The 21,729-nt window shown below is 39.1% G+C and overlaps 1 long non-coding RNA gene across 2 annotated transcripts in view; it reads right to left on the bottom strand.

The window, feature by feature from the left end:
* LOC129736777 (uncharacterized) overlaps positions 1–21,077 on the bottom strand; it is a 43,530-nt gene extending 22,453 nt beyond the window's left edge. For both annotated transcript variants that reach the window (XR_008733840.1, XR_008733841.1), the window contains exon 1: positions 20,937–21,077. This is a non-coding gene — a long non-coding RNA (uncharacterized LOC129736777). The remainder of the gene's footprint in view (positions 1–20,936) is intronic.
* Positions 21,078–21,729: the final 652 nt, after the last annotated feature.

Raw genomic sequence — 21,729 nt, 5'->3', positions numbered from 1 at the left:
AACTTCTTTCTTCCCTGCCCCCCCTCCCAGCAGTTTCTTAAGACACTTCCATAACATATTTAAAAACCCCAGAGATACATTCATAGTACTGTTTTTAACCTCCCCACAAATTAGGTCAGAATGCAAAAAATTGTCTGAACACAGTTATAATATGAGGAAGAATTCTAGTTTACTGAACAAGTGTCATTAATACTGCTACTACTTGATGCATATTGTACTTCACTCTGACTCAAAGTTTTTTGCCCCAAATCTGTGTAATTAAATGTATCATGGCAAACATACACATATTCATAAAGAATCTCCCATTTGTACTTGACCATGAAATCTTAGGGACTCTGTATAGCACACGAGTAAATAGTAAAAGATCTTCTCTCTAAGTCTCGTTATATGGGTCATGAATAATATTAGAAAGGATTGCTGTGTCTCAAAATTGGACAACAACAAACAAGGGAGCTACAGAAGAGGGATAACAAACACAATGGACCAAAAGAGAGAAACATACATCCAAGGCACTATGTCACTGCCCTACTTCATTTATAAAAGAGTTGGCTAGTAATGAGCATTAGTTTACATTTTTTAATGGTATGACATTATTCTAGACATACATCTTCAGTCAAAACAGTAGTGGCACATTAGCTTACTTTTGTTAGTTTTACATCCAATATAATTCCAAAAGTAGCTAAAAAGCAAAACCATTTAGGAAAGATACGAAACTCAAACAGGACACACACAAGGAAAATCTATTTTAACCACATGATTTACCCAAAAAGAAGTGTAAAATCAACACAAACAGGTCCATTTTCATCTTGACTCTCTGTAGATGTTTAACGTAAAAATATGATAATTAACGTTTTTATACTCTTATGCTTAAGGAGTCATTACAATCAGCCTTTGTTTGCTACAGAGTTGGCAGCACAGACCTGCTGCATTTGAGAAGGGAATGTTTTAGGGTCATTTAACATTATATCACTCTTGGTGATCCAAGAGCTGCTATAATTCTGCCAGAGAGTATAGAGGGTTTCCCAGTCAAGTTTCATCCTGATTTTGATTATTGTTTATCTCTAGTCCACGTCTGAATAGTTGTAGTAAAATAGAGGAAGTTTTACTCCTGAATTTGAGGTCAGCTTGTAATGAACCATGGTTTCAATCGCATGAACAGCTGCTTCTTTTATAAGCAAAAAGGGTTCACTTACAGTTCAGGGTAACACAGTAATAATTTAAGGAACAAGGAAGCTTCTATTCATTTCTTTATTTTTTATATGGTTTTGAAACATTTTGACATCTGAGTGCCTATAGTGGACTTGTCTGAATAGAATGTAATATAGACAATATTCTGCTTTACAAAAAAATGAACAAAGTGAATTTTAAAACCAGAAATACAGTAGACCTATCAATCATCATATAAAAGGCTTTTTCATTGAGAACTTCATTTTTCATAGCAAGAAAAATTATTATTGAACTTCTAAAACTTCGTAACTCAAGTTAAAAGGGATACAGTAAAGCAGGTACACTCTCTGAAAAGCAGGACCAAAAATATCTGGAAATGACAACAAACCAAAAGGGGAAAACATCCCAAAACATTACTAAAGTCAATGGGACATAAAATTTCTTACAATTAACCAAGACCTCGACAGAAATAAAAGTTGTTTGGTTGTTTGGGGTTTTTCTCCCCCATCTAATTTGCAAATGTACTTCTGGATGAGCAGGAATAATTAGAACTAGCTAAATAAAAGATTACCGAGGAATTCTACATTTGTTTTCTTTCACTCGTTTGTCCAACTAAGAAAACACATCACCAGGCAGACACAGGATTAAGCCATTGCCCCCACCCACAGTTGCCCTGAAGAGAACTTTACCAGTTCTCCACCCTAACCTTTATGGAAGCCCACTGTGACTTCAGTTCAGCTTGGACTTCTCCAAGCTATTCCATACCTGTGCAACTCTGTTCATTGGACCTGCTCCTTATTTACAGCAAACAAAAATGTGAAGAGAACCTGGTGGTTTTTGGTTTAGCTGACTCATTTCATAACACTAGAAAAATGCACGCATATGGCTGAGTAATCTCATTGATACAGCAGGTGTCTTGATTTCCACCAGTCCTTTTAAAACAAGATTTTACTTGCCAGTACCAGCACACCCACACACACCAGGCTCTCCCATTCATTTAAATGTATCTAATTTCTTTGCAATGCACTTTAAATCTGTTTATTTCTCTTCTTTCTTTAGCATGTAGCCATCATCAAGTAAGAATGTTGCTAGCAGTGATTCACAGATTACCAAAAGGTTCACTAAAATTTAGTGGTATTGGGTTGATTTCTTTGTAATATATTTTAGCAAGTGACAGCAAGGCAAATCCAAATCCAAGTGTTTGAGAGTTTTATACTACCTGGGAGACAAAGCTATGGCAACTTCCAACTCACCTGAAGGATGACTGTCACAAGGAATTCTAAAACATAAACCCAATTCTAAATGGGACAATGTCCTGAATTTAGAGGTAAATAAATGGCTTATTTACCCTTATTTACACAAGAGATCTAGCTGATGGTGAGAGAATCCCAGGAGGAGAGGAATGAGAACATTAGACATATAAAAGGGTACATGACTGTCAGGCTGTGCCTTTAGTCTTCTCCCATGGTTGAGCCGTTACTTGTCTGATAACTGCAACAGGCTCTTGGCTCCTTTCTGAAGTGGCTGAGGTAGGGATGAGCTAATTCAGCATTTTCTGTGACCTAATTCAGAAAATATGTAGCTATTCCAATACCGCATACACTGTTCTGCAAAGTTGTTTTATTCATGTCTGTATATCCCTACGGCTTTGGAATACTTGGAAACTTGTACCTCTGAAACTTGCTACTCTCCACATACCCTCGTTCCGCCCTGACACTTGCTGCAATTCACCTCTCTACCAGATGAGAAAGTAACTGATTCATCAGGGTACACTAACCTCAGATTCCTTGTTGGATTGGCCATTTTTAAAATGTCACTGAAGAATGGCAGGACATACTTCCTACTATACATTCAATGGCATAACACACTACAGAGAATAAACAGCATGATGAAAGCGATCTCTCCAGATCTCCTGCCCCAGCAACAATTTTTGCCAGTTCCTGGAGCACACGCTTGTGGCCACTAGATTAATGCAAGTTCCATATTTGAAACCTTTTTTTATTCCTTCTTTCTTGATGGAAAAAAAGCCTTATGGAATCTTAAAGTTTCTAACTCAGACCATTGCTTCTTTTCATGCCCAGTTAGATTTGTTTCCATTATTCTTCTTAGCCTCTCATTTTTCTATTTTTGATGCTTCCTAAAGTAAGGATGACTTCCTGAAGCAGAAGCATGACCAGCAAAGCAATACTGCTCATAATGCCCCTTCATGTTTGTACTATGCATTACAAATTTTCTCTCCTTTCTTGCTATACCAAACTAAGATACCTTGGTAAGACAGATGCTCCACCCCACAGGTCTGTACACGTCCTTTTATTTAAAATTTAGCTTTGGGATTCTTGTTTTGAACTTCAGCAGTATTTGCTTGCATACAGTTTCCCTGCCCAAACAACAAGGCATACAAATAATGATTTGTGTCACGAAAGTTTTTAACCTATTACTTTACCTACCAAAAGAGATTAAGAACTAGAGATATTTTACTTTGTCAGCCTTGAACGCACAAAAGTATTCAGTATTAACTCAATAAGGTACAGATCCCTTTTCTGAAGCTGAAAGTTTCTCAAAATGCTTTCTAGTCATTCAGAGTTACTCATGGTTTCCAAAAAAGGAATGCTGACAAAAATAAACAATAAACTCCACACCTTTACATAATTCCCATTCCCACCTCACATACAGCAATGAAGAGACTATAATTGTAGAACCTTATTGATTACAGAAATGTATTAAATACTAATTTTAAGGTCATACATCTTATCTGTACATAAAGATATCTCCCAAATCTATATTAATATATTAAAACTGATAATATAATTTAAAAAAAAATAAAATTGCGTAAGAATTGTGTAGATTTGTGTTCAGTATATAGGCTATGCTACAGGCGATGATGTTTTCCTGAACTATGATTTTGCTCCATACTATGCAGAGCTCCCCAGGCCATTTAAAATGGATCTTGAGATATATTTTTTTTCCTAGAAGATCTCTGTCTGCCTTCTCTAGTAGCACAACACGGATAAAAACAAAATACCAGCTTATAGGTAAGCATATACATTAAATAAGTCCATTTTTTCCATGAAGAAAGACTGATCTATAAGTTGGTCTAAACTTCCAGACTAGAACCTTGTGAGCGAGACAGAGAAGGAGGAGGCAGAAGACAGGAAGGCTGTTCGGAGCCTGCTGGTCCTTTCTGATTCTGGCCAAGTAGAGTTCCTTGAGGGCAACTCTGGTTTCGCACTGTTCCTTTTTGTCTCAAAGGCAAACAGAGAGGAGAAAAAATAAAACCAACAGAAACATTTTTCCGACTTAAGTTTTGGGAGCCTCGCTAAGTGCATTCATCTACTCCAAGCTTCAAATTAACTCCTGGTTTTTGATTAAATGAGTCATTATTTGGAATGAAGCATTTAGAAGTTTGTGGCCTATACAGAAGAAGGTTCCAAAAGTAAGCCTTTCTTTGATTATACAGCAAACTGTATACAAACACATATGTCATGTTTTTCAGCTTCTGTTAGCTGATGACAGTCACAAACAAATTATCAGAGCAGCAGAACTACAAGTCATCCCTGGTTAAATATCTCTTTAGGAAGTTAGACGTGATCAACAAGCAGTAACAGAATGTGAATTAAATTTAAAATGTGAAGGAAAAAAATATGGTAGCACTAACGAAGCGCATTGTACCAGCCAAGGTGTGGAACAAAAAGCTTACAGCTAAAAAAAGACACCAGGAGGTAAACTACTGACTGCCAATAAACATGTATTTATTTAATGGAAGTTATTAACCACTCTACCTTAGCAATCTCCACAAAGCTGGTCAATACCTAAAGAAGTAACTAATAAACAATTATAAACCATACATTAGGGAAGTAAGCACTATTATCAGAAGCAGCCTACTTTGTAGTGTGAAACAGTAGCTTCCATTTTCAAGGTTTCCAAATGAAATAAAGAAAATTGCACCTCTGGCAAAGGCACACTAGATGCCAGACTCCTTGAGAGACTTGATAAGTTTTAGGCGCATATATTTCTTAAGCCTTTGAAAGCCTCCCTCACGACTTGGTTGACAAACCACTCTGTCACATCTTCAGCAGTAATACAAACCTTTCTACCTCTGTGCTGCCACCAAGAAATAATTTCAAGATAAAAAGTAAAGCTAGTGGGTATCACAGGCCCCAGCCCTCTAGGAATACTGAGAAGAAATTAATCACAACTTATGTTTTGTTGCTTCCTTATAAGCATGCTACCTGTGCTTCAGGAGATCATTGCTTTTAGGCAGCAAAACCACACCCTCTAAGATGTTCAGTTCCCATATAGCAGTCAATTTCAAATAATGTTCTGAAAAGAAGAAATATAAAAAATGTAACCTAGATGAGACCTACCTATTAAGTACATGTAACATTTTAATTAATAAAAGAGCTGTTTATTTCTCACGGTCAACTATAAACAGCATAATACAAGCAGGCAAAAAAATCTCCTTGTGATCCAAAGCACAGTGTAGTACCTTATTTTTATTTCCACCTTGAATCAGTCTGAATTTTTGAGCTAGGTTAAACCTTCATGTGCTTGTAATGATTCCTGCTAATACAGCTCACCTGACAAACACCTCTGCAAGTAGTTACTGATCAGGGTTCGCTACTTAACAGAACTAATTTTGAAGTTACAAAAACCAGTGAATATACCACTTTACCAGGTGGCATCAATTTGTTTCCCTGACATGTCTGTAATAGCAAGACATTAGCTAAAACCATATCCATCACATTAGCCCAAAACAGTATTAAGACTCATCAGTCATTCTTTTCTCTTTTAGCTACTAAGCTTACTACTGTCTTTAGTTCTACTTCCATTACCATTTGCTTTTCATATTAATAGTACTTTGGTTTAACATTCCTCTGAAGGTTTGTTTTTGCTAAGATAGTGCTGAGGTAAGTACCTGTTATTTTCAGAATGCAATTTACGATCCAGGATAAGGAATCATGCAAGGGGGCAAAACAAGTGAGCCTGAAGAAAACAGAATGCAAACCTGAGAAAAAAGGGGAATGCTACTGGTGGGTTAGTAATATAAAGTGACAGAAGGCTATTACAAATAACTAGAATAAAACACACAAGACAAATTTCAGGTTCCAAAACAGTGCAAAGGGACATTATACTGTGACGTGGATGCTGGAATTCAGACAACTTCACTGTACTGCTCTCAAGGCATGTGATAACATATCAAGCAGGAGATGCATGTATCTAACAGAGCAGGGATAGTTTTTTCAAACTAACCATAGCACACCAAACAACATTTAGACACCAAATACAATCACAAAGGGAAAACAGCAATGCTAAACCATAAGGGTGAAAAGGAAATTTTAATAATGTTTTATGTTCACAATAAAAAAGTCTATCAAGCCTGGCACTTCCATATCATGCCAAATGCAAATTTCTCAGGATTTTTAAGAAATGAACAGCAAACATACACCCACACACAAACATGAAAACGTTTTAATCACTTACAAAGATGGAGATTTAAAGAAATAGGTACCGAAGGCTCAAACTTAACGCGGTGAGCAAAAAAGTAACTATTGTGCACAGGGTTTGCTTTATTTGCTTTATACCATTGTTTCCATCCTGGTTACAACAAGCAAATCCAACTACTATTTGAGTTAAACCAAGGAAAGGGCAACTCATTGAATTTCCAAGTTGAAATTCACAGGAGAGTTAAAAGGAGTTACAGCAGCCTAGATTCTGGTACTTTCATTCACACTATTTAGTGTTACAACCCAATTTAAAAACAAGCAAACAAACAAGACACAGGCAACAAAACTTCCAAGTATTAGAGATTAGCTTTCTTACTGGCCCTAAGTGAATATGCAGCCCACTCTTGGCCAGTATAAACATTTTTCAGCCAGATGATGTTCATTTATATGCATCCAACTAAAGAGAAGTTTTCTTTACACAGGTAAGACTAGAGCATGCACACGTATGTATGTGTGCATATGCACAATGGAATGTGTCTCGACCATGGAAATCCCATCAAACTGTAAAGGTTTATGAATGAAATCCAGAGGCCCCACAGAATGCCATCAATGATGAGCCATTTTATAGACTGGGAAACAACAAGACTTAAAAAAAAAAAAAAAAAAAAAAAAAAAAAAAGAAACCTGGAGTCTGTAGCCAGAGACACACTAATGTAAAACAGACTGCTTCTTGAATTGCATGCTTCATAGAACTTTTCTGAAACATTCTCTTGATAGAACCATTCTCAAGGATCTGCACTGTTGTTTAGAAAAATCAAAGCAGCTCTAGGTATAGTAGCAACTGCCAGTATGTCATCATGCAGCTACTACAGGTTTTGTGTTGGTTTTTTGTTTGTTTGTTTAAAGTATACCAGAAGTACTGGTATTGCCATACTTTGCCCTCCCAACCTGCCTAATCTCATAAAACTGTAAACTACGAGCAAAAGATGACAGTTTTACTTCCTTGGATACACTCAGGTTATCCAGACTCAGCTTTCTGCCAACATATTTCAGTAACTATTGTGTAAATTCAAGTATTGTTCTGTCACTGATCTGTTTTAGAAATACAAAATTACTAAACCAGGACTCAGCTACAACTTTCTTTAGGGTTATCAAGTTACATAAGGAGGAATAGACACTTGATGTAACTAAATACTAGCTGAAATAAATGGCAAGCTTCTTTGTTTAAACAGGTCAAACCCCATGGTCAGCATTCAGAAAAATTCAGAGTGAAGTTAATGGGATTCCTCCTTAGGCAATTACAGCAAATTCGCCCCTGTGATAATGAAAATAATTCTGTAATTTCAAAGATTTGAAGCAGATCAGAACAACCAGGATACATTTTTATATTTCAATCTTAATATGCATCTGATTGCATTATATTTAGAGGATGACTGTTTCTTCAAGGCACTTTCTCAAAGTTACAGCAAAAACATGACAACATTCACCCGTTTCAGTCACTGGTCATGCTACTTTATTTCTACATTATTTACTGGATCACAACGCTCATATCCTTCTTTTGACCCCAAACCTTGAAAAAATACCATAGACTGTTAAAATATTTACAGTAAAAGCATCTATCTAATCTTTCTACTGGAGCAAAGCAGTATGCTCTATCAGGAATGAAAAACTGGTTTCACTAAGGCTCACTTGACATAGGAATGAACTCACTGAGTATGGAAGGTAAAGACAAAGGGTGTTAAAACAGGAGTGAAATGTTGCAAGGAGCGTTTCCCCTTAATGAATTACTGGGAGATTTGTAGCAGGCCAGCCAGGGTAAGTCTTTCAGCATGTGTATCCAGAAGTGTCATGGACTTGCTGCACTATATCGTTGCTGCCCTTTCCATGAACTGGGCAGTTTCCTTTCACCAGTTTATTTTCACTTCTATTCTGGCAGCTGTCTACAGCAGTAGGCATTTATCTTAAATAATTTGCTACTTGTTGAAGTATTCATTGGGGGGGATGGGAAGAGGGAAATTGCCATTCTTGGTGCACCATGTCATAACTGATAAAAAAAAAAAAAAATCAGTAAAGGTAAAACAGATTTCCCACAGAATTTTCCCCTGACTTCAGAGGGGATCTTACACTATAGGTACCTTGCCCCTCCCCCAAGCATAACACCACCAGAACTTGCTGAACTTAACTTTTTAATTATTCTAAGTAGCAAAATTTGTGGAAGCTGCTTGCTTTTACTTAAAGCCTCCAAAGGATTTTCCTTACAGAAAAAAGTTCAGTGATGAATGCAGTAAAAAATAAACCTACTAATAAAAAAAAAGCGAGGGTTAGGGCTCTCCCTTTTCTTCTTACACTGCTAACTTCTTGCAATAATGAGGCAGAGCCTTTGATGCAAACTACCTGTTTCTGTGTTCAGCAACTAACATCAAGAGCAGAGCTGCTGGAACAAAAAGGACAGTGGAAATTCAAAAGGTAAGAGCAGCATTTAATGGGGATTTCTGTGAAATGTACTTTACATTACCTTAATATCTGTGTTATGAGCAAAATTATCATTTGCCCAGTTTGTAGAGTACTGTGGAAGAAAGAAAAATGTCAATGTCAAGTGCTATTGGCAATATAAAGGGCTGTTCCAAGCAGGAAAAAAAGTGAAAAGAAAGAAAAAGTAAACGTTTCCATTCTCCTTACTGGCTACAGTTATGGGAGGCTGGCAAAGTACATTGCAAAGCAGACCTTAGAAAGTGTTTGGTAATTTTTATTAAATAGGAGTGAAAGCAAAATGGGAAAGAGTGAAAGTAAAATTACATTCTTGTGTTGCACATACGAAACCCAAGGGAGCAACTGGTATTCCAAGCACTGGTTGTTACAAATGATTTGATGAAAGACCAGTAGCTGTTAAATTCTAATGCTTTTCTAGGCTTTATACAAATTCTGTGAAGTCAGAAGTTCACTGCAGCAGGTGAAAAACCAGGCAAGCCTCCCTAGCCCTCATTTTCTCTCATTTGAATGCAACAGTTTACACTGCAAGTTTGCATACTGTATTCCCACAACAAAGTAAGCAGAACTGTAATTTGCTATTTAGAGTAGCTCATTTTTCCAGACTGAGCTAGCACTAAAGCTTGAGCTAGCACTAAAGCTAACCATTTCACAGTTGCAAAGCTAAAAAAAAAAAAAAAAAATCTGTTGCTTACATAACATATTAATTATATTTACAAAACACATACAGTTCCTGTTCTACTATCTGAGAAAGTTTCAAAAGCAGAAAAACAACAGACAATGCTGGAAAACAAAGTATTTTCTTTTCACCATAAAGTATGAGTAATAATTAACTGGCATTCTCCAAATGGAGACAAACAATGTTGAACCACACATTCTCCATTCCACAAGCGTCTGTGTCCAAAAATATCCAAGACAGCTATCCTTTGGAAAATCCTACCTCTAGAGTTCAAATTCAAGCCTAAACAAAACCAAACCAAACTGAACCAATACCCTCTTCCCAGCCCCCACAAACTCCACAGCATGCAACACTTCCTCAACTCTGTGTATATCGGTATAAACTGATAAAATAAGTTTTAAAAGTTATGTATGCACATGATTATGTGAGTGTGTTAGAGAGGAGTTATAATCAGAACCTCAACTGTAATGCCCTGTTTCACCTAATGTTTCAGCAAAAAATTAACTTCAGCTATGTGAGTCAGTCTTCTTGAAGTCGTCCAATACTGAACCAACAGCTTTGACTCCCGTTAAAATCAAAACCAGACAGATTTGCTCCAGTTCTAGTTTGTTAGGAGTTGGTTGAAATTTTCATGAGAATATGAATTTCCATGAGGATTGAATTTCAAAGAGCAGACATCTTACAAAAATTGCTAACCTTGAAATATTTCCCTTGGACTCTTATGGCATGTAGATGTCACTTCATCTGTGTGCACTTCTTCAATGTAAGCTTAAATTACACTGGACCTAAACCTCTTTACTGAGTATTTTAAGGGAAGCACCAGTGAGAGTGCCATCTGTATTTCCCCTGGTACAGAGGCTTACAAAATTATCAAAATTTTAAATTAAAATTTAAATTAAAACCTAGCAAGCTGGTTAATTTGCATGTGTGGTAGATAGGTCTCAGATCTGCTACAGCTATGTTGACCTCATAGAGGGAATCTAAAGGCAAATAAACATCACTACTGTGTTACAAATTCTCAAGTTCATCAAAAACATTTGACATAGGAACCAGTCTGATAATGTGCTTAGCTGACCAAAAGTAGTGTGACAACATCACACTCTGATACTTTCAAAACTAGATGAGCTTCAGTATTTTAAATATCCAGCAGAAGACTACGTAAGGTGTCATCATTAGTGCTTATTGGTTTATAGTAATACAGATATGCAAGTCACAGTGCTGATGAGAGATTTATCAGTATTCTAGGACTAAAAGTGAATTTAACTAATCACCTATGACATGACAAAAGAGGTGTCATCAGCCAGGGGCAAGTGTTATTCAAAAGAAAACAGGAAATAAAAAGACAAACACAGGTGCCAAGCACAACTGGCGCAGCCTATAAGTCCGGTTGTTTTCTCCAGAACTCGATCTGATGGCCATATTGATAATGTAACAGTGGCTCTTGCCAAAGCAACATACCAGTGTCAGCTCTGTTCTATTCACAGCCAATTCAGCAAAAGCGAAGGTTATCCAATATTTTGCATTATAAAAGTCTCTTTTCAGCTGCCTATAATTTAGCAACTCTTCAACCAATTAATCTGAACATTCCCATTCCTTCTATCTGCCCTGGGACAGTCTTCCGGAGAGCTTCTGTATAATTGTACTGCTGGTCCCTGAAACCAGAATAAGAATAACTTTGCCCCATCAATACGTTCAGATGATAACGCCTAGCACTATAATGCTTAAGAACAAGGACTTAAGACTTGGCTAGGCATATCGTTACTTCACACTTGCATAAGATCAGCTTGGAGACCAGCATGAGGAACCAGTGGATGGGGAAAGAAAACAGAAAACGGTTTGATCAGTCCTCAGCAAAGGAGTTCATGTCTGCAGACTAATTAATTCTTCACTGAGTGGACAACCAGCTACAGGTGCGGTCAGTCTAAAACCTGTGACAGAAGTCTCTATGAAACTGCATCTTGTGGAAATACATAGAAACAAGCGGGGTTTGTATTCAGTTTTTAACCAGACAACAATAACCAAAATCCTTTAAAGCATAAGCAACATAATTTCTTTTCCCTGATAAATCAGGTCTAAACACCTCAGGCTGGAGTCCCAGACTTCGCAAAAACTTCTGCACCAGCTTCCCTGCACTTTTATCACACTTTATAAAAACAGGGGAGTGCCCCCATCACCCTCTGGAGCTGCTCTGCAAACAAAATGTATTAAGATCTCTGAAGCCTAAGTGTTCCAGAAGGCACCCTTGACAAAACTTAGTATATACCACAGATTAAAAGGAGGGTTTGACCCTCAAATTATAAGCAGCAGTATGCTCAAATTAACTGGAAGAAGTACCCAACTACAATTGCATGCAGCTACAAAGGGAGTCAGTCTGTCCAAAGTACGTGTTAAATCGTGGTCACAGGCCAAACATTTCTAGATGTCCTCCTCTTCATGCTTTGCCTCCTGTATTAGTGGCTGATAAAAAACATTTTGCCACTACTTAGGTGGGCAGAGAAAGAGACAAAGCCGAAACCCAAAAGCTGTTACATGGTTTATTCACTTAAAAAAACATATTTTCATTGTAATCTGAACAAGGCTCAATAACTACATTCTGGGAATTAAGATTCAAACTCAGTGTTCTTAATTTGTGTTTTTCCATAGAGCCAGGCCTTTCAGAGATGCTGCATGGTCTAGTGATGGTCAGAGGAGAATACTGGGAGCCTTTAGGTTACTGGGTTCTAGTCCAAATTCACAGCACTGACTCACAGTCTGGGACAAGTCACTTGACCTCCTATGCCTCAAACAGTCCAGCTGGAAAATAGAGAAAGAAAACCAGCAACACTGAATAAAAAACAGTTATTATGACTAAGATCAGCTCCTGGATAAATCAAATATCAAATAAAATGTGTTTTCCATATGGAAGCTGCTTTCCTAAAGTGGAATAAAATGTAAATGCCTGTCAATTATAAAGATCTGAGAGGCAAGTGGTAAGAAAAGCAGCTCGGTGACAGACCAACAGGAAAGACTCTGGTAGGAATGAAGGACAGTTTTTGAGGTGCTGAGACATGGGAGATGGAAGGTAGTCAGGCATCTGGCAGCAACAAAGGTGAAACCATGGTTTGAAGAGGTCAGAGACAGCAATGTGTCTGAGTCAGAAAAGGTCACTTATTCAATATTCCAGCTGTAAGATGAAAGAATGCAAGTGGAGATTTTTCAGAGCAGAGATCACAGATGCAAGAACATCTAAAAGGTATACTGTTACTTGAAAGTGCCACTGAGATATGATGAATCCATCCTCTCAGGCCAAAAAAATTCTCATCAGCTCTTGATTTTACCTTTTCCTTCTCCTCTCCTGCACCTCTCTAAGCAGTCACCCCCATGTCCGTGAGTTTCCACCCTGCCCAGGAATCCAGGCCTTTAACTAGATTTCAATAGGCCAATCCTAACTTTAATAATACTGCACTATTCTAAACATTGGACCATCTGAAGAACAGCGATCTATGACTCTGCTAAAACCCTCACATCACAGAAGTACCAGTACAAGATGCGATATCCCTAGGAAACAGTGCAGCCAGGTCTTAGACTTGCATGTTTTCCAGCAGATCCAAATGTTCATCTGAAAAAAAAAAAACCCATGGATCTCTTTCTGCTACTCTGCTGCCATAAAGACATCATTATGTAAGCCTAAGACAGAAAGATCTATGCTTTCTTTCCATATAGAAGAAGAGTCTTGAGTCCAGGTACTTCACCTGTCCTAGGCCACACATTAGATGATGCAGGATAAGGATGCCATTTCCACTGTTCTGCCTCTCCTGAGCTGTGCTTTCTGCATGTTTTTGTGACAGAAAGCCATTCCATTAAAATACAATGTTTTTGAAAAAAGTGTATTTCCTATACTAATAGAACAGCTGAAGCAGCAGTGTCATTCCTTATTGGCATTTAATACCAATACTGGTATTACTGGTATTTAAATATCTTATTGGTATTTAATGGTTGGACTCTATGATCTCAAAAGTCTTTTCCAACTTAAATGATTCTATGATTTACAACAGGCTCATATGAAGGTGGATATATGAGACTGGTTGTAAAACAGATGAGCCTTAAAGAATTAATACCTTCTAGAAGCACACAGAATCCAAACCTCAAAAGGAACAAGTACAGCATCATTTGAACTTGGAATAGATACCGATCTCCAGCATGCCCACAAACTTCCAGACTCACCAGCTGAGAACTCATGATTTTAGAGAAAACAAAAAAATACAAAAGGTCAGATGTCCTTGAAGTAAAATGTAGGCTGAATTGTCAGTCAGTGACAGTAGGGAAATGTGAACAAAATGAAAGAGCTAGAGTCTAAGAGTCAGCCGTCTACACTTTGCACAGTGAACTGTTTAAAGAAAGAAATTGATTTCCTTTGACTGACTTTACAAAGCCAAAACAAATTATTAAAGTGTTGTACCAACAGCACTATCCAGTTCAAGTCGGAAACGCACCACCAGGAAGGCCACTACTAGAACTGACCAAAGCAGCAGCTCCCCTGGAGATTGGTAAAGCTTGTTTGAAACACTAAAAGCAAACACATGCAGAAGAATTTAAGTTTGAAGAACTAGCCACATCAGAAACCTGCAGCAGTGGATGCTCTGACAATGCACCAGCATTTTCATTACAGTGCATTAGTTAATCCTCTGGAGTTTTTATTGGGGCTGGATAACCTCCTAGGGCACAGGACAGGCCAGCAGCAGTTATGGCATACCAAGGTGGAGACACACAAACCAGGGAGGAGTGCCACTTTACTGTGTGGCCTCAGGCAGGTCCACAGGGTACAGAAATGCACCCTGGCTGCTTCCTGCGACAGCCCAACTTCCGAAACACTGTGGTGAAAACTATTAACAGCACAGAGTCTTATGGGCTGTGAAGCTGGTACTGACAGCTCCTCACTTTCATCTAGCCAGGAGAAAACCGAGGTATAAAACCCACTTTTAACAGTTAGAGTAAAAGCAATTTAAAGAATAGGGAAAGAGAGGGCAGCAACTGAGCAAGTGGCTGAAGGATAAAGGAGGCAGCGCTGCAGGCCCAGGCAACCTACAGTCCTGCAGTCAGTAATCAATACAAAACGTTAGACCTGCTAACCACAACTTGCACAGGTACCTGATGTGATGATGAGGATATGAAACATGGAATGATGTTGATTTATGGTTAGCCTGCTGTCCATGATCCTCCTTTGACAGGAAAATGGGAATTATTTTTTTTGCTCAAAGCAAACCTCTCTCTTGACAATATCCCTAGCAGGATGTCAAAGAAAACACTTGAGAATCCCAATGCGGACAAAACCCAAGACAAACTCCTTGTTGGGATTACTACAACTGAACATACTCATATATTCTCTTCCTATTGCTTTTATCATCTGTTTCTTCACAAGTAAGCTTCCATGTATTTAAACACTCCTGTTAAGGCATTTAAAGACACAAACACTTAGACAAGTCACTAGAAGAAACATCTCACTGCTCCTGTGGACCAATGGCAAAACTGAAACTATTGCAGCTGTTGTCTTTTTGCCCAAACTAGCGGCAAGGCTTGACCACATAGACTTCAGAGTTGGGACTGCAACTTACCACTTCCTTATTCCCTTCTTGGATACACACCAAATACCACTAAATTCTTTCCAGACTTCTGAGCACTCAGAGGATCAGGTTCTTACACCTTTTGGCATGCTTTCTGTTCATGCAGTAAACATATGCACTAGTGCACAAACCCTTTTTCTGTGGTCTCAGTGCCAGTCTCAGCTTTTCTATTGTTCAGCCCTTATTTTAAGTGACTTCAGTTGAAACTCTGTGGCAGCCCCCAGAAGACTGGTGGATCTAGTAATTAACCAAAGTAATAACACATTTATGCAGTAAAAATGTAACACTGTAATATTTACTCTTAAAGGATACTATTTGCATAGTTCAAAGCCTATACTGCATTATATGGATAAGATCAGGAAACACTGAATTAGTAATGGTTCAACCACTCTGGGGAAAAAAACGTACAAATTTTCCACCACTGTCATCCAAAAAATACTCTAAATGTTTTTATGTCAAGTCTAAACAGAATGGTTCTGAAATCACCTTAAAGATTTTTCAGTTTTACTTACCGTGCAAGCAGAGCAAAAGGCCAAAATACCACTGAAAATTCTCTTTCCCAAATATGTGCAAATGGACCAATAAATGGTTAATAGCAGAAACCAACTTTTTGTTTCAGGTTTTCCAGTCAACATTGGAAGTCTCCAGAAGCTTGTGAAAAACTTACACCATTTAAGGTGCTTAAATCAACAAAAAACAGAACTTCAGCATTCTTGAAGCAGGTAATGTGCTTTCTTCCTATGCTGACACATTGTCAGTACATCAATACTAGTAACATAAATAAAATCATGTAATCAACTGTAACAAATAATAAATATAGATTGTTAAAACAAATAACAAATTATAATAAATAATTAAAAAACCTAGTAATTCAAGCTTTCACAAGCAACCCAATACCTATGTCTGTCTCCCATCCTAGAGTTATTTCCATTCACTGAATAATCTGATCACTCCAATTAACAGCAGCCTGAACAGAAAAATTCATTGTATTTATCACCAATATTATTCTATTTTGGTCAAAACAATATGAGAGATTAATACAGTCTAATTTATGAATTGGTACTAGACAAGTTTGACCTTTTTTACATAGCTTCAGTAATGAATCTCAGTGTCTATCTTTTTTTGCTATTTGTACCTACACAGAACTCAGATGACCTACAGGAAGAAACATCCAACAAAAAAAGCCATCCCTTTTTTTTTAATTAATATTTTGATTTTCTTATTATAACTTTAAAATACATTAAGTATACTGTATAGCAATTACTATATCTTTAGAACTGATGATAAAAACACAAGACCTATTCAGAAGTTTTCAGCTGTTACGACCTGCCACAATGAATTAGACCCTGAACATATATTTATGCAAGAGATATCTATAAGAGGAGAAATGCTGCTCTTCTATTGTCTCACTGAAGCTGATTAAAACAGACAATAAAATGAGAAGTACTATATTACATGAACATTATTAGTGCTGCAGCCTCATTACAGTAGAATATTCTTCACTAAAACTCATGTTCCCAAATGGGAAAAGAAAACTATGTTTAAAACCACTGGCCATGTTCAGAATAGGAGAAAACCAGCCTCCCCTTCCCAGCTCTTCATTTGCTATACCAGCCTCAACAACTGGAAGCAATGAAGGGCCACCTCACCATTAGTTAACTCTGTCTTCGGTTAGAAATTTATACAAGATTTTGGTCTAAACTGTACCTTGCAAAAACAAACAAACCAACCAACCACCACCACCCCTGAAATTCTCTTCAGCTCACACATCATACAGCACTTTAGGAAGTTTATACATATGTTGCATCTCTACACAAATTCACACAGAGCTCTCAGAGAAGGGACAGAATGCTCAATTGGCATAAAGCCATCTGTGCACCTTCTCTGATGCTAGGCTGCATCACAGCATCTGAGGTCACTGGCTGATGATGTTACAGAAGGATGCCCTGATGTGATGCAGCCCATGGCTTTCATCTCCAGCGACTCTCCCACCACCACCCCATCTCCAGAAGTGTTAGAAGAAAGGGCAGGAGAGGTCACAGAAGACAGCCCTCCTCACCTAGACCTAGAACTCTGAAAGCTTGTACTGCTCTATGATTTTTACCCAGCATAAAGAAATTAAGACTTACATGCATATGTATAAATTAGGTTATAACCAAACCTTCAGAGAAGGTCTGTAGCTCATACTGCATATCACTGATGTGGTATATGATGCTTCCTGCCAGTGCTAGCAGGAAGCTACTGCCACTGAAATGTGCTGCTTGTATTCTGGAAATTCTGCTTTTGTTTCCCTGGGCTTCTTCCCACAACAACCTGAAAGCAGGAAGAAATCTTATGCTTGGTGCAGCAGTGCTAGCCCCATGAGTCGAGTATTGCCAGCTCCTGGAATGGGTGCATTTCATTACAATAATGTTGTAGAACAACCCTAGATAACAAACATTTGCAACTGTCAGACAAGACGGGCAACGGGCTCTTTCTTACAATGCGTATTTTTTCCATTTAGTAGATGCAAGCTTTCAGGAAGAGGGAGGAGAGAAGGTAACGATCCTAACAACAATCACAATTAACATCGCAACCTCAATCACATTCTCAACTACAACTATGGGTTTAGCAACACAGATTTTGAACTGTTGCAGATGTCCACCAAATTTGACGTTTCCTCATTCTCCTCTCTTTGTTGTTCACAAAGGACACAATTGCTAATTTCTTCCCTATGCTTATATGTGTTCTTTGCTGAGTAATGCAATAGCAATTAATTATTTCAAACAATTAAATGACTCCTGCAAAGAGCACATGCCCCATACAGAAACCAAATACAGCAACTTTAACAAAAATCTATCATTATTTTATGTTTTTATAAATGAGACGTCCCAAGAGTGTTGTAATTCTATAAGCCCCCAAAACAAGGTCCCAGTTCTTACACAGCATAAGGAAATGTTCAAGATTTCTAACTTTTTCTAAAGTAAAAATAATTAAATATACATAATACATTTCAGATAATGTCATGTTGGGTTTGTTTGTTTTAAACTGATGTAGCAATACTGGGGTGCCCTGAATTACAATTTATGAACAGCCAGGGACAACAGCCTTAAATCAGCTGTTTCTGATTCCAGATTTAGGTCTGAAAAAGAAATGCTGCTTCTTCCTAATAGATTGAGTCTCCAGACCTACTAGGAAGAAGGAGAGAGTAGGCATAAGGAATTCCTTTTCATGGAAAAAAAGCTGAATTTATTACAGGCTCTTCGGTTCCTGGTAAGTTTCCACATTTAGAAAAATAGTTTTGCACAAACTGGTTTCGCCCACACATTTTTATTATCTAATAAATAGATGAAAATTGTATTGACTGATTTTTCATTCCTAACAGTCTTCACATACGCTTGTAAAACCTGCTCAACTCAAGGCTATATCATGAGATGACATAGATTCAAACTTTAAACAAATACATAAAGCCATGACCCATTTGTTTTGATATTCTGCAATGTTCCAGACGGGGAGAAAAGCCATCACTGAAACCATGAGACATACAAGACTTCACAATTTATTAAGAAGATTAGCTGGGTTTAGTTTGTGCAGTAATGATTAGTCACTGAATATGTGTTGGTTTGAAAGCCTAAAAGGTCAGGGATCAAGGAATTATTTGGCTTAATTGTGTTTAGATTTTTTCTGTCTTTTAAATAGGTAAAAGTTTCTTTAAGTCAAGCAGTACTTTGCGAATTAAGAACTCCGAGTATATTCCACACAGAACAACAAACGCATCTTAAATCTCAAATGTTTTTTCACTTGTGGATTATATTTGTAGAACTGCCTGCTGTGAAATGACAAAGTTCATGGTTCATCTGAACTTTTGAACTCAAGTGAGTATTTGACACAGCAAAACAATCTAAATGAACCTAACACAAAGTTTTCATAGTTTAAACCTAGCTTTCAGGCCTTTGTCTGGGGCAATTGGGTAGGAAAGTTCTTTATTGATGTTGTAAAAACTACCAGTTTAATAACAGGCAGAGAGAGTGGAGAGATCAGTGGAAAGAGCACCTTAGCATTTCTGAAATAGTGCTGGTTTGGTAGTTCATTGAACTTTACCTGACCCCATTACGAAGGCTTCCCCAGGACAAGTTGTAGCTGCATTTGTGACAAGACTGAAGTTTCCTATCTTACTTCAAATAGGCTTCAGGGCTGGGAGTTCACAGATATAGTCAGTTAAAAAAAAAAAATACTCTGCACACATGAATTCACTTGGCTCCCTGCACTACTATTTCATTTTTATGTTCCGGCTGGATTCTCTTTATTATAGAGAAGTTGAAACCTTTTTCTTTTTCCCAGAAGGAAAAGGTTTGTCACCTGCATTCCTGACATACACCAGAAAGAGTCCTTAAAAAAAAAAACCAAAAAACCGAAAATAGTGCATTTGATATGCTTATGCTGCTGCTCCTCATTGACCCAAAATCTCAACCTGCTTGCATATGACTGCTATGATCCTTTCTTAACGTTAATAAAAGTTCTACAGCATTCTCAATTCATACTTTATCAATTTTAGACCTATCAGCCAACAAAACCTGGAAAATTTTTCAAGGCTTTTAAAATTACTTGTAAGACCCTGCAAGATGTCCTGTATTTCAAGTTCACAATCAGTTTCATAACTCGCTAGCACATATGAATGTCGAATATTTCTGACCACATTAGAAGTGCTGACTGCATATTACATAGGGTTCAGATGAGCGTTACAACACCAACAGATAAGTGATACCTACAACTGTTCAGAACAATCACGCTGCACAAGAACCTGCATTTCACCAGCTGGTGAGACTGAGCCACTCGCTACCTCCTTCCATCCAAGAGTGGAAAAACCTGAGATCACTCACAGTGGCAGCTGTAAAAATCACCAACAACGTTATATCACCTCTCTGATACAGCTTGTTAACAAAGCTATATAGACGTTTTTATTCAGCTGAACTATGACAGGAAGGCAGATTCAAGAATTAGAAAATTCCTAAAGCAATTTAAAGACATGTGGCGTTACTAACTTTGTTTTCCAACTCAACCTTCCAAATTTACCATTTAACGCCAAAGAGTACTTCTATAGCTCTTCCTTGGTTCACTTGGTTTGCGGGCAAGTTTTACTTCCAAAGATACTTGCCGGTTTTCCTATTCACCCAAGAGGACTGCACTCTGCAGGAATAAGGCAAGGAATTCTCTGTCTTGCTGCATTTAAAAAACAACAACAGCCACAACACACACACCCCCAAAAAAATCCCAAAAAGCAAAAAAACCCACCACAAACAAAAGAAAGGGGAAGAAGCCGCAGAGGAGCCCGAGCGGCGGCCCAGCGCCCCGGCGGGCGGCCCAGCGGCGGGGCCCGGCCGGGCGGGAAGGCGGGAAGGCGGGCGGCGCGCGCGGGGCAGGCGGCCGGGCTCCCGCCCTCCCCGGTCGCACTCCCCCCGACCGCGCAGTTCGCAGTTGTACAGATGCAAATAACGATAAGGAAGAACTTTAGCCGGCACCCCGAGCCTGGACCGCAGACCCGCTCGGTTTCAAACAGCCAGACAAAGGAATGCCTTGTACCTGCCATTAACAAGTCCCGGGTACCTTCTTATCTCACTGGCCAAAGGCACTGAACCCGCCAGGCTTCTGCGAGGCGGAGCAGCCCCTCGGGCCCGCCGCGGAGTCAGGCACCGGCCGAGGCGGCCGCCCCCCGCCGGCAAGAGCCGCCGCGCTCCCGGAAAGGCGGCGCGGGAAGGAGCCCGCCGGCGGGGAACGGGCGGCACCGCGCGAGGCGCCGCGAGCCGGGTAACGGCTGCGGCCCGCCCGCACCTGCGCGCCCAACGGCCGCCGCGCGCGGTGCCGCTGCTGTGGAGCGGCGGAGCCTCCATCCAGCCTCCCTTCGAACCGGGGCGATGGCTGCGGGGTTTGTAAACCACTGGGTGTCTGCCTCGGGACCCGCCTGCGCTCTGCGCTGCCCCAAACCGCGTGAAGCCGCCGGCAGCGCGTCCCCCGGGTCACTGTTTGAAGGGCAAGACCCTACTGACACTCCACACAGGGACCTGATCTGAAGCACTAACGTTTTGTATGCCCCAACACTTGTATTGTTATCAGTGATCTGAAAAATAACCTGAATCATTGCTTGATTCGTTCCATATGTTCTCCACAACGACCTGAATCCACACCCTAGATGCTCCATGAATTTGCCTTCTGAACTTTTCCAGCGATAATGCTGAGTTTCTCCATTCCCTTCCCCAGCTGTTGGACACTCCAAGCTGTGCCCTTGCCGAGAGCCACCCGCCCAGCCCAGCCCAGCCCACCGGTGCAGCACCCTCCCCTCTGCCCTGCCTTCACACGCTGCCCTGCCTTCACACGC

This window comes from Falco cherrug, chromosome 9 (assembly GCF_023634085.1).
Source record: "Falco cherrug isolate bFalChe1 chromosome 9, bFalChe1.pri, whole genome shotgun sequence".
Taxonomy (NCBI): domain Eukaryota; kingdom Metazoa; phylum Chordata; class Aves; order Falconiformes; family Falconidae; genus Falco; species Falco cherrug.
The sequence above is the reverse complement of the archived record's forward strand: the minus strand, read 5'-3'. Positions and strand labels throughout refer to the sequence as shown.